Source organism: Euprymna scolopes, chromosome 36 (genome assembly GCF_053919585.1).
Source record: "Euprymna scolopes isolate OS-2025 chromosome 36, ASM5391958v1, whole genome shotgun sequence".
NCBI lineage: Eukaryota > Metazoa > Mollusca > Cephalopoda > Sepiida > Sepiolidae > Euprymna > Euprymna scolopes.
Genome location: NC_136517.1, coordinates 78,375,256 through 78,385,501, shown reverse-complemented (window position 1 = coordinate 78,385,501; position 10,246 = coordinate 78,375,256).

Genomic DNA, 10,246 nt, shown 5'->3' with positions numbered 1-10,246 from the left:
ATTTTAAATGTTTAGACACAAGATTGGCCGAGTAATTTGCTAGAGACCGCAAAGGTAAAATCTTTTGAATTTTTACCCCATGGCAGCTCAAATTTTCGATCGAAACCGATTAAAAAGCTTACCTTATCTCTGAATACCCTTTATGCTAAAAATTGGCCGAGTAATTTGGTAGGCTGCAGAGGTCAAATTCGTTTTAACTTTGACCCCAAGTTTGACCTCTTGGCATTTATTTTTTGTGGCTCAATTCATATTAAAATGTTTGATCCATGTCCAAGTAACCTACATTTAAAATTTCAAATGTGCAGACCCAAAATTGTTTTCAAAGGTCAAATCGTTGATCTTTGACCCCTTGACAGCCGAATTTCTGGCCGAAAACCGATTAAAAAGATTTTCCCAAATCTCAGTACTCCTTATGTCAAATCTCGAGTCTGTAGACCGAAAATTGAGTTATTTGGAAGGGAAATGTACACAGACATGCGCACACACACACACACACACACACACACACACACAAAATTTTCACTTTTATAGATAGAGATTCTCTGTTTCAGGAAAAAAAATAAAATGTAAATATATCTAAAATATGCTGCGTTTGGAGGTAATCAAAACTTGAAAGGTCCAGATTCTAGGAATTCTAAGAAAAGGATGCTAATACTCGACTAGGGAGACCGAAAAATTGTCCGTAGAAATATTGCTCGTAGAAATTATTAGTGAATTGAAAATGTTATGTCAGTTCTAAGTCTCATCAGAGAATCCTTAAACTTTTTCCGTGGTTTATGTTTTGGTCTTTTACCTCCATCTATCTTGCCATAAAACAGTTTAGGAAGTCTTTTATCCTCCATCCTAACCAAATGTCCAGTCCAGCGCATCAGTTTTGGAATGATTTTTCATTTCAATACTATTACTATTTGATCGTTCAAGAACCACATTGTCAGACATTAGAATTCTTCAGTTAATATTGAGTATCCTCTGAATACAACTTTGGTGAAACCTTTCCAGTAGCTTTCGATGCCTCTATATCAGTGTAGTGATAACGCATGCTTCGTAACCACTTAGCTTTGTTTTTGATGTGATTCCCCGATCTGACCACACACATTTCTTGAGTTTGCCAAAAACAGAACTGACTTTGGCTATTCTGTGATTTATCTCGGCATCAAGCGTACAGTCTTTAATCAGCGTACTACTCAGATATACCAAATTGTTTGCGACATTTAATTTCTTACCATAAACCAAGATGTTTGGTTCAACATACGACATTCTTATAGGAGGGTAATACATAACATGTTTTCTTGCGGCCGATGGTAAGTCCAAAAGGTTTACAAACCTCTGAGAACTTGTCAATCATCATCTGTGCGTCCGCTTCTGAATGTGAAACAATGTCTGCATTTAAAAGTTCAAGAACAATGTTATGAAAAGTTTTCGACTTTGCGTTGAGACGTCTAAGGTTAAAAACGTTTACCTGATGTGCAAAACGAAAACTTCATCACAATTGTTAAACGCATGCACCAGCATCACAGCGAAATATATAGAAAATAATGTAGGAGCAAGTATATCACCTTATTTCACGCCGTTTTCAATTGAAATTGGATCAGACAGAGATCCGTTAAATTTTACTCGGGCTTTCATATTATGGTGTAGCTGCTGAATCAACTCCACAAAACTAATAGGACAGCCTAGTTTCCTAAGAATCTTCCAGAATGCATTGCGATTAATGGTATCAAAAGATTTTGTCAGATCGACGAAAACTTGATACAAAGACACTTGTTGCTCCATACATTTTTCCATTAACTGTTACACAGAGAATATGTCCATTGTGCCGCGGCCAGATCTGAAACCATATTGATTCTCTGAGATGATAGAGGAACAAATCCATTTCATTAAATGATTTAACAACACCTTTGCTAAAATCTTTCCTACTGCTTCAAGCAAGCTAACCCTAACCCTAACCCGCCTCTATAATCAGCGCACTCAGATTTTGATCCCTTTCCTTTATAGATTGGAATCAATATTGCATCAATCCAATCTTGAGGGATAGCATTACCATGCCAAACAGCAAGGATGAGCGTATGGACTGCGTTGATAACGCTGTCACATCCAAATAGCAATAATTCAACAGGTATCCATTAGCTGTCGTGCAAAGAATATCAAGTTAGAATATCAAATAATGTAGGAGCAAGTATATCACCTTATTTCACACCATCGCGCAAAGAATATCAAGTTCATTGTGCCGGGGCCAGATCTAAAACCGCATTCGTTCTCTGGGATGATGGAGGGACAAATCCATTTCAGCAAATCAATTTCAGCAAACATCTTTGCTAAAACCTTTCTCACTGCTTCAAGCAAGATAACGCCTCTATATCCACAACACTCAGATTTTGACCTCTTTCCTTTATAAATTAGGATCACTGTTGCATAAATCCACGCTTGAAGGATAACATTACCATGACAAACAGCAAGGATGAGTGTGTGGACGCTATCATCTCCAAATAGCAACAATTCAACAGGTATCCCATCAAATCCGGTTGCTTTTTTCCTTATTAATCTCTGCTAATGATTTTTTTTTGTCTCATCAATGCTGGGATCAATCATCATTCCATCAACAACCTCCATTAGAGGGAGACTATCAATAACTTTATCATTTACTTAAGACGGATTATCAAAAAGATCTCAAAAAACGTTTTTTTTTTTTGTTTTTTTTTTCTTCAAACTCTTTGGATTTTGCATTAAATAGCCTGAAAAGGGTTGATATGCCATAAAACCAACCAACCAACCAACCACAAAAGTGATGATGCGTCAAAAGATACTTTCAGACACAGAGGTCAGGTCACCACTAGCCGCTAGATGCTGTACAGATGCATTGTGGGTTTGGAAATAAAAATGTAATGTAACCTATTTCAAAGACATTTCTTCATGCTGATGTAATATATAATACTCTGCCTGGGTGACATTCCCTTGGATGCTGATCAAACACGATGGGTATGGTCACCAGATAACCGTCAGGTGCATGTATATAATATTTTAATATATCCGACGAAGACAGAATTCACCAGACTTGCATTGTAAATGTCTCAAATTTTTTTTTTTTTAAATAAAGTTTTACAACAACCATGCTGTTGCAGATGACTACAATGATGATGATGATGCATCTCAGATTATTTAAAAACAAATAAACAAATATATCCAAAGAAGACAGAATTCACCAGGTTTGCCTTGTAAACATCTCGAACTTTTAAATAAAAAAGTTGATATGTTGAGATAGTTATATTTTATAACTTAGTAATATATATATGGATATATATATATATTTAGATAAGCCCAAAGAATCTAAGAGTGGATGAAACGCGGAATATTCAGTGTAGCTTACTCGCCATATATATTTTATAACTTACTAACTAGCTCTACCTATGTATTGAGCACCGTTGAAGTAAATACTTGAAGTTTACGCATAAATTTATACTTTTGTATATTAATTTTATGTGAGTAAATGAAGTAGTTTTATATATATATGCACGCACATTGTATAAATTTATATACATACGCATACATTATATATATATATATATATATATACGCATACATTATATATATATAATTTATAAAATATATATGGCGATTAAGCTACACTGAATATTCTGCGTTTCATATATATATATATGCATATATACTTTTATATACATACGCACATATATTTATTTTATATACATTTATATATACACACACATATACATGTATATATATACATCTGCATGCAGTTATATAAAAACGTATATATATTTATAATGAAAGTTATTTTGGTGAAATTAGATAAGAAAATCATTTAAGTTTACAAATACAACTTTAACTAGCCAATTTTTATTGTTTATCGTTGTACTACCCTGGGTGCCCGGCGTTGCCCGGGTGTTTGAAGGTGTGTGTTGAGCAAAAAAAAAAAAGTGCTAGTAGGCAGGCAGGCAGGCTCGAACCCGTACCGCAAAGGAGGAAAAGAACCTGAACCCCCCCCCCAAAGAACAAAGTGACGTTTTTGCTATTGCGCATATCGATTAACTGGAAGTGACGAAGGTTTAAATTAAGGCTAGTCAACAAAAAAGAGGGGATGACTTTTGAAAATATCGGCGAAAAAAACGACCCCCTCCTTGTAGAAAAGTGCCCAGTTGAGAGTGAAGGCATTAATGTTTTTGGCCAATTTTTTTTATATTTGTTGTCCGAAGAGTTGAGCTTTAAAATGATACCAATCTTGTGCAAATCCGTCGCCTTTCTCAAAAGTTCTTGCGAGATATACATACATGCATTTAAACAGACAGGTGAGATTTATATTAAAGAAGATGAAAATGCCCTGATTTGTTCACTGCGTTTTGGACGGTCTAAAGCGTTTGTTCGGTTCAGTCAGCTTAGTAATAAAGAGTTTCTCTCTCAAATCGCAACTCCAGTTTAAAAAAAACAGATGTTTCTTTAATGGTACTCTTTTTCCCAAGGCTGAACAATTGAGAGGCGGTTTTCGTTTGAGTAAACCTGAAAAATAAGCCCTGTTACCACAATTCTTCAGCTAAGGGCTCACTTTGCCCAGAGAGTCAAATCAGGCTAAAGGTCGGCAGCCCTAAAAAAAAAACAAAAAAAAAAAAAACAAAAAAAACGTCCAACTCCAACTGACAGTATCAGCGGGTCGGTTCTGACTGCCTTCCATTCAAATATGGAATATTTTCATATCTGACTGGCAGTTTTTATTCTTGCATTTGTTAGTGGTCACCATTCGACCACTCAGAGTTTGAATACTTGAGATACTTTTTGAAGATAACAGCTTCAATGAAGCAGGGTGGAGCTCATTTTTTGTTAGATATTTATCCTTTATATATATATATATAACAGCCTGGCGTTGCCCGGATGTTTGGAGGTATGTGTTGAGCAAAAAAGAAAAAAGTGGTAGTAGGCAGGCAGGCTCGAACCTGTACCGCGAAGGAGGAAAAGAATGTAAAAATAAAACGGGACGTCTTTGCCGTTGCCTCTATCACCAACCGTAAGTGGCGAAGCTTTAAATTAAGACTAATCAATCGAAATGAGGGGATGACTTTCGAAAAAAAAAAAAAGTAAAAAATAGCGACCTCCTTCTTGTAGAAAAATGGCCAGTTGAGGTGAAGAATTAATGTTTTGACCAATTTTTCGATATTTTATGTCCGAAGGGTCGAGCTTCAAAACGATACTGATCTCAGGAAAATTTGTTGCCTCTGTCGAAAGTTTTAGGCAGACATACAAACATACATTTAAATAGACAGGTGAGATATATATCAGTTAAGTATTTAACTCAAGTCAAGTTTTCTCCCCAAACCGCAGAGGTAATACTATCTCTCGTTTGATTTTCGATTGTATACTAGAAATATTTTATTTTAAAATTATTTCTGACTGCGAGATTCACTTGAAGTTCTGAAGACGAAATGATTAAATGTTTATATAATTTTATTTATGCAAGCGCTAGACGTGTATTGAGCACTTTTGAAAAATATATTGATTTATTTATGCCATAACAATATACTTGAACCTAATCAATTATGTATATATAACTGAAAATTTGGAATTAAAGCAAATTAAAATATTTACGATGAATGTATTATTCAACAAGGAATACAAATTTTTTTTTTCTTAAGCCATTTAATGAAATTCCATAGATTATCTTATCAGAGAAAATGTTTTTAGCCAGCTTTTTAGTGTTTCAATCTATGTGCTTAATAGCAAAATATATAACTGTTTATAATCATTATTTTGCTAAATAATGTCCTCTTTTGAAAAGAGCCATTTATTGAAAATCCATGGATTAAGGAAAAAAACTTTCAAGTTTTATTATATTCCTTATCTTCTCTATATAAATAAAATGAACTCATTTTTTCTCGTCTGATTTTGACCTTAATATGATTAAAAATCAAGATATTTCATGCAAATATAATATGCACAAATGGCAGAACAATATCTGAGGTGTGTTATAGGCTTATTATTTCTCAAATTCCTCTATAATCTTAGATTTCTATACTTTTTCTGCTGAGAAGTCATGGCCAAAATCGGTTAAGATATTTTCTCTCTAATAAATTCCTCCTCCCCCTGCCACCACTTAACACCGTTTGGGGATCGTTCACAAGGAACAGTTGAGAAGAGAACACCGGTTTGGCTTCGTAGTTCTTTCATGTGAAGTTATTTAAAATCACTAAACTAAGCTGCAGTGCTCTATGGCGTAGTGGTTAGCGTGCTGGACAATTCACATTATATTTTCACGTTCGCGCCGACCTACCGTAGTCGTTTTTTTTTTTTTTTTTTTTTTTTTCCTAAACAACTGGAATGGATATATCTTGGTGGCCGAACTGTTAACGTTGCAGATGTTTTTTTTTTTTTTTTTTTCACACTTTATTTTCCTACTTTTACTCATGACTCCAGGTTTGATCCTTCCTACTTACCTACCATAACATTTTTTAACCCCCCCCTCCCGGAAACAAACACTCGGGCAACGCCGGGTACCCCCGCTAGTCGAATAATAAATGTGTCATTTTTTTTATGCACAGAATTCCAAATTTTAACTTATACTAGTGCACTATCTCGTATATTTAGTTTCTTTATCTGGTTGGGATTGTCTTATAAATATTTATACGAACTTTAATTTTACGTTATTACACAAGTTGTAATCTGAAAGTGTTTCAAAATTATAATTAACTAGCAGGGCTACCCGACGTTGCGCGGGACCGTATAAATAATGAGATAATTGAAGTTGATTTTCGAAGATATTTGTTATTCCTCGGAGAGAGCAAATGATACTTAGGCATTAAAAATTCCTATTTTGAGCAAAAGAATATTTTACCTACCATAGGACGGGTATTACACACGTATGAAATAATTGTACCTTCCCTAGGATAGGTAATTTACAGCATGTATATGAAATAATTTTACCTTTGCGAGGACTGGTAATGTGCAAAACATATTTAAAACGTAATTTAAATACATATGAAACAATTTCACATATTCTCGACAGCTATTGTAGAACATATATGAAATAATTTCTCTTCTCACCAAGGCTACCGTAATTTTAAGAAATTTAAAATCATTTGTAGAAGACAGATCATTAGGACTTCCAAATTAATACATAAATAAATTCTCTTAGTTAATGATTTGGAAACCCTTGCTTCACCATAAATTTCAATATTACTGCGTTTCTTTCCTTCCTCACTATCAGCACTATAATTGTATGAAAAATTGTGAGGACAAAGCTATTAATTCCTTACGGTGCATCGAATGGATACTATAATACTTAGTTCGATGCACCTTACCATAACAAAGTTCATACAAAATTTTAGTCAGACTGGACCAGTAGTTTCCAAAATATAGAAGAGGCACACTAAGAGAAATATTATAAAATTAATTAATCCAAGAAGGAGATATTATATATATATATATGATGGAATCTCCCGTCGATTTCGACGTATGAGGTTCAGACAACCCATATTTCTAAAACTCATTTATGCTTTTGCCTCTGATGACTTTTTAGTCCAGCAAGGGACTTGCAGACAAGGCCACAAATAAAACATGAATGTGGATTTAATGCTGCAGATATTGGTTCGGCTGGTAGTCGTTTTGCTCTTACTGTTTTCTTTCAGTTGCCTTAAGCTTTCAGATTGAAACCTCTGGAGACCTTCAAAACACCTTGATCTCCATCCTTTTCGGTCATTCACCTCATCTTCAAGACTCCTGTATGGTATGTTCACTGCAGACAAGTTACTCTTCAACTTGTTCTTGTACCTAAGCCAAGGACGTCCGACAATTCTTTTACCACCCTAAAATTGACTGTACATCGCAATTTTTGGAATTCTGTCATCGGACATCCTCAATACATGACCAGCCCACCGCAATTGCGATTGAATAAGGAATAATTCAATGCCAGATATTTTGCATTTTGTGAATAATTCGGCATTTGATACCTTGTCGCGGAGGCTAAGACCACATATGGAGCGTAGACAGCTTTTGTGGAAAACGTCCAGCTGATTAATGTGATGTCTGTATGGAGTCCATGACTCAGATCCATAAAGAAGAATGGAAAGAACAACAGCACGGTAGACAAGGATTTTTGTGTCTAGTCGAATACCCCTTTCGTTCCACAAGCGATGGCGGAGATTTCCAAAGGCAAAAGTGGCCTTAGCAATCCTGTTGACAATTTCATCATCAAGAGATATATATACTTATATATATATATATATATATATATATATATATAAAATGTGTGTGTGTTTGCTAGAACCGTTTTATCCTAAATGCTCCACAATTATGTCAGATGTAGAAAATATGCATAAATAGAACTAGGCGTAATAATTAAATGAAACTCATCATCTAATAATAAACCATAAAAATGAATAATTAATTAATTAAATTCGTTTTCTAAAAGGAATATCTAAATTAGCTAACCCTTTATGAAGTCTCTCGCATATCCACGACTGAGTATATTAAATTCATTTTAATCTTTAAATAGAAAAAATAAGTTTTTAATATCTATGTCGGTGTGAAAAAATCTCAACTTTATACGTGTATATATAAGTACCGACCTATTGTTTTTGCTGATGAATTTAAAATTTGCATAGGTGTTTATTCTTTCCTCTGTTTAATATAGGTTTATATATATTCAAGCGCATCTGATTGAACACGACAGTTATTCTTTTTTCCAATTTTTCTGGATATCTTTTCGATTCGCCGAGCAGTTTTTTATTTCAGCTGGTATATTGTAGAAAATGGCGCCTCAGGTGCAATTGTTGTTATCGTTTCCTTTTTCTTTTGAGATATCGAGAAATCAGAAAAAAGAGTCGTGTTCAATCAGATGTGCTTGAATAATGACTTGCTGCCAAAATCTATAATATAAAGCTGAATGTCTGTGTGTATGTGTGTGTCTGGTCACGAATAGGCTCCTATATGGTTGACTATTTTAAAAAACTGATTACATATAATGATAGAAGACGTATCGAGACACAGGAATGGGTATGTTTGATCTGGCAGAACGGTGGCTCATTAAAATTGTGGGGTGTGCGTTCGCGCCTGGTCCACAAAGTATGGAAATAAAAAATGAAAAAAAAAACATTTACAAGTGTTTTTGATATAGATGCACATAATGATATTTTGATAAGTATGTTTTAACTTAAATAGGGATGATATAATAAAATTGTGGGGTCTTTGTTCGCGCCTGGCCTCCACAGAATGGAAATAAGCACAAACTTTAATAAAGACTTTTCATATCTATCTGCATAAGTATACTTTGATAATTATGTTTCAGTTTGAAGAAATATGGTATAATAAAATTATGGGGCGTTCGTTCGCGCGTGACCTCCATAGAATGGAAATATGTCACAAAGTTTAACAAGGTTTTTTAATATAGATCCACAGAATATTGTGATAAGTGTTTCAGTGTGAACAGGTATGGTATAATAAATTATGGGGTTTATCTATTTTATTTTTACTTTCATCATATTTTACTTTGGTTTTGATACCCGCAAATTCGAAGCTATACCTTTACAACCCTTCCTTTTCATAACCTATCATACTTTCATAATTCAGAGTCCATTTTCTGTAGGCTGTTTTTGAACCCAGTCAACGACAGGTACTTTTCATAGTATATATATATATATATAATCCCTTTGCTAACCATTCTCTTCTGAAGAAAAAAAAAGCTAAATTTTTTAAAACTCCATGGAATAAGGAAATAATTTACTTTATCGTGTATATCTTGTTTTATGAGCAATTAATATTGTAAACCATAGTTTGTATAATTTTAACTTCCCCTCCCTGACACATGCACACATATATATTAGTGGTTCGACAAGGACACAGGGGAGACAACCGAAGCAGCAAAACAGAAGCTGGATTTCAGGACGCTATATATACAAACGTAGGCAAATTTGGGCATATTTTATTGGTTTGAAAATTTAGGACCTTTTTAACCAATTATCATAAAAATTTAATCATAGTTTTATAATCTTCAAAAAGCCTGCAAATTTTCATGCAGTTTCGTCCAATAGACCAAAAAATAGTAGAACAGATACACTAAGAGAAATATTATAAAATTAAAGGTATATTCTATAGCTGTTGGAAATTAATGCTTTTGAGATCAACCTGTATAAAAAAAAAAAAACTTTTACATAAACAAAATATATTATAAAAAGCGAAAAATACTGAGTGCGAATGGTATAGATATTTTTTCAGGTTCCCTTTTTGCAAAGTAAAGAAAATGAATCAAATT